At 34.3% G+C, this 3,963-nt stretch overlaps 1 non-coding gene across 1 annotated transcript; it reads right to left on the reverse strand.

The window, feature by feature from the left end:
• Positions 1-3,634: 3,634 nt before the first annotated feature.
• On the reverse strand, positions 3,635-3,754 carry LOC138140966 (5S ribosomal RNA). Its single transcript, XR_011162869.1, has one exon. It is a non-coding gene; the product is annotated as a 5S ribosomal RNA (ribosomal RNA).
• Positions 3,755-3,963: the final 209 nt, after the last annotated feature.

Genomic DNA, 3,963 nt, shown 5'->3' on the forward strand with positions numbered 1-3,963 from the left:
AGTTTTCGACGTAGATTCGCGTGACACAAATATTATGAGCCTTTTTGGATCGATTTCGTGTGCATCACGCCATTTCTACGGGCGAACGTGAATGTGTGATGTTGACGTGATGGAAGCAACGTTTAGGCAATCCGCATTACGTATTACTATCAATTATATTTTAAACGAATGAAAACTTCAATTCAGAAGTGTGATAATCCCGATCCATTCAAGTTTTGTTAATTTTAGATTAAAAATGCGTGAGTATTGTACTATTGCTAACGATGCCAAAACATCGCATATTCAATGTAAAAAGAACAAGAGCAACGGGCCATTAAGTTAATTTAAAAATAACTCGTACCGGATAAGTCGAATACGTATCCAGGGAAAATTTATTAATTTTAAAATTGACCGGCGGAAACAGGTTCTCGCCTCCCACCACTTTTGTGTAGCGGCCGCCAAATCAATTTTTGTTTTTATATAATTGATTCAAAAAATTGAAATTCACGCATAGTTATCTGTGCCTGAAGTGGGTCATTTTCATTGCATTGTTAGTAAGATCGAAACCATAGAAAACCATACAAAACGCATACGACTATTTCTGTTTTTCATTTCACGCACTGTTTTTTTATTAGTTACCTAGCAACATGGTCACTGCATTGAAACTTCAGAGTTCCTTCAAAAATTTGAATTTTTAATTTCAATTTTTTGAATCAATGATTTAATATAAAAATAACTATTGTGGAAAACAGCAAAAAATAAAATAAATACCACTAATTGGCGGCTGGTCAGGATAGACCTAACGTTCGAAATTTAGAAAAATATTTTTTTTAATTTTAATACTGTTACTTTTCTAATGAAGTGCGAAATAAGTTGTGCCCCATAGCTATCTTTTTTATTTTTCACTACGACAATTACAAAGTGTTGATATTCACAACTTTTCGTGAGCACTTCGATAGAAATGAACAAGAACGCAGGAAAATTCCACACCGAATATTAATATTCTGTCTTGGCCCATGTTTACTTTTATCTACCGCAAAACAAAATGTTCGGATTTGTCAGGGGTATTCTGATTTAAAAAAAGAAGAACATTTGACGAATATTTTAAGTCTCAAACGTTTGGAAAATAATGCAACAACAATTCATAGACTACAAAAAAGCCTATGATTCAGTACCACATTCATGGTTAATTAAAATTCTTAAAATTTATAAAATTAATATTAAATTAAATCACCTTCTTTATATGGATGACATAAAACTTAACAATAACTGAAAATCAATCAATATGTCGTGGTCATTACGAAAATTTAGAATATATAACTAAAGAAGGAGAAATCATTAAAAATTTAAATAAAGGAGAATTTTATAAATATTTAGGTATTAATCAATCAAATCAAATTAAATCTATTCTTTTGGTGTTATAAAATGGTCCAAAACTAATTTAAAGAATATAAATATTCAAACTAGAGTTCTCTTTACAAAATTTTGTAAACATCACCCCAAATCTGCTGTTGAAAGATTTAATTTACCACGCGAAAATGGTGGTAGGGGTTTTTCAAATCTAGAAATTCTACAACACAATCAAATTGCTTCACTAAAAAATTATTTTCTCAATAGAGCTCGTGATATGACACTATAGCAAATATAAAACAAAAGTCTTTACATGGGAGATATTTTAAAGAGCTGAGGGTTTTATATTTGCAATACAAGATCTTGCACCGTTTTGGCTCACAGCGAATATAAAAAACGTCATGATATATTCGCAAAAATTATACACATGAATTTAGCAGTTAAATTCAATTTATTAAAGGATACACAACCACATTACATTTATAAACCAGAAAGTTGTTTAGAAAATGACAATTACAAATTATATTTTTGATCGCACAGTTTTAACTGACATTCACATTCAGCATAACAGACCAGACATTATTATTTTAAATAAACAACAAAAGCAAGCATATCTTTTAGATATAGCTGTTCCAAATTCACACAATATAACACAGACATATAATACAAAAATTAATAAATATATTATTATAATTTCAGCAACAGGAATAGTACCGCAATCTCTTTTTAAAAATTTAAAAATTTTGGACTTAGAGAACACATAAAAACACAAAAAAGTCAAAATGTGAGGCGAGACGCCGGTAATTATGTTGATAAGCACTGCACTACTGCCGCCGGGTGGAGGTGGGATACGAAAAGAAGATGCTCTCACTGCTCTCACTCACAATAAGTTCGGAAAAACCGAATTTTATTATCGTATTTAATTGACGTCACAGTTACTTTGGCGAAACAGGAGCTCGCTTTTCGAAGGCATGATGAAAAAGACAGACGAATCAATTTGATATATAAAACCTAACAGGAACGGCTGGTCCATGAGGTCATTTGGGTAATGACCCCCTAAAAAATAAAGGTTTTACCCAACACCAGCCGCGACTGCAAATGTACACAAGACTATGACTGCTACATATTATGTTATTTCAACCAAATCAGAAGTACAATAATTTTGAAAAGTAAGTGCAATGTATACTTCTAAATCTATCTAAATTTATTAATATGTAATTTTTTTCAAAACTATCGATCTTTCTTTGAAACATTTTCAATTCACAATTCACTGTTGGAAGCGCTGTACTTTTTAGTATAAATACGTATACGAAAAATTAAAATAATAGTTGAATTAACACATCGTTAAATGTTACGAGGAACATAGTTTTTTGGATTACACAGCAAAATCTTGGAATTTCAGTCCGATATTACTCCATTGAGTCTTTGGACTCACAAATAAATACCTCGAAAAGCCGACAAACATCTGTCTAGAACTTTTCTAGTAACCAGAGGGTATCGTAAACGACCCGTGTTTAGACCTCTTTCGTGAAAGTGACCGACCGCCGGCGCCGCTCGATTTCGTCATAAATCTCAGCCGTACCCCCCACGATAATTGACAAGTCTGTCATACAGCCCTACCATTTAAAACCTTTATTCTCTTCGTTTTAAAAATAGTTTCGCATGGTTTTTCTCTCTTCTCGTTTTACAATGGTCCAGTGACTAATAAATGAGTGTTGTGTTATGAGTTTGTTCGAGCTCAAAAAAACGTGGTTCGAAATTGTTTAACGTTTAACGAATGGTAAGTTATTCTAGTTTTTATGTTGGTCTTAACGTGTTAGGGGCCAAGAATACAACATTGTCTGTCCATTATAACATAGAACTGATATGTTGAATTCAGATCTCTAATTATTTAAAAACCAAAAAAATAAAGCAGCAGTCAAAGTGGCATGTACGCGTAACCTAATATATATTTTTTTTTACATTAAAAGATCGCCGTCTTCCTCGTCGCACTTACGACATTTGCATATGTTATCTTTGTTAAACTCACGGAAGGAATATAATGAACCGGTCACCCGTCCAAGTGCTGACCGCTGCCCGCGTGGCTTACCTTCGGTGATCGAACGACAACCTTTACCGTTTGACGAGTTTTTATTCTGCAATTGTTTACAATTAATCGACAAAAAAAATTGTTTTCTTAATTATCTAGTACTTAAAGCTATGAATCTACATTATACGGGTCTGTGCATGTTTCCGAATACCTGCACGAAAAACAAATCGGTTCGGTGGTTGCTATGGATTTCAAAAAAAAACAAAAAGTGTTGGGGGGCAACGGCACGCGGTGTTCCCAAGCGGTCACCCATCCAAGTACTGACCGCGCCCGACGTTGCTTAACTTCGGTGATCGGACGAGAACCGGTGCTTTTCAACGTGGTATGGCCGTTGCCGTGGTGTTTAGGTGTGATCGTTGGTGTAAAATATATTGCTTTTAACATTCCGATGCACGAATATGAACATCAAAACGCGATGCGTTTCGTTTCCGTATGCACTTACCCTCTGACGACCGACGTCGGACCGAACTAACGGGAAATCCCACAACAACCACCACGTCACGCTCTAACGACAAGAGAGACTACTAGACGGACTGGCGATCTCC

The sequence above is a fragment of the Tenebrio molitor genome, unplaced genomic scaffold (genome assembly GCF_963966145.1).
Source record: "Tenebrio molitor unplaced genomic scaffold, icTenMoli1.1 SCAFFOLD_664, whole genome shotgun sequence".
NCBI lineage: Eukaryota > Metazoa > Arthropoda > Insecta > Coleoptera > Tenebrionidae > Tenebrio > Tenebrio molitor.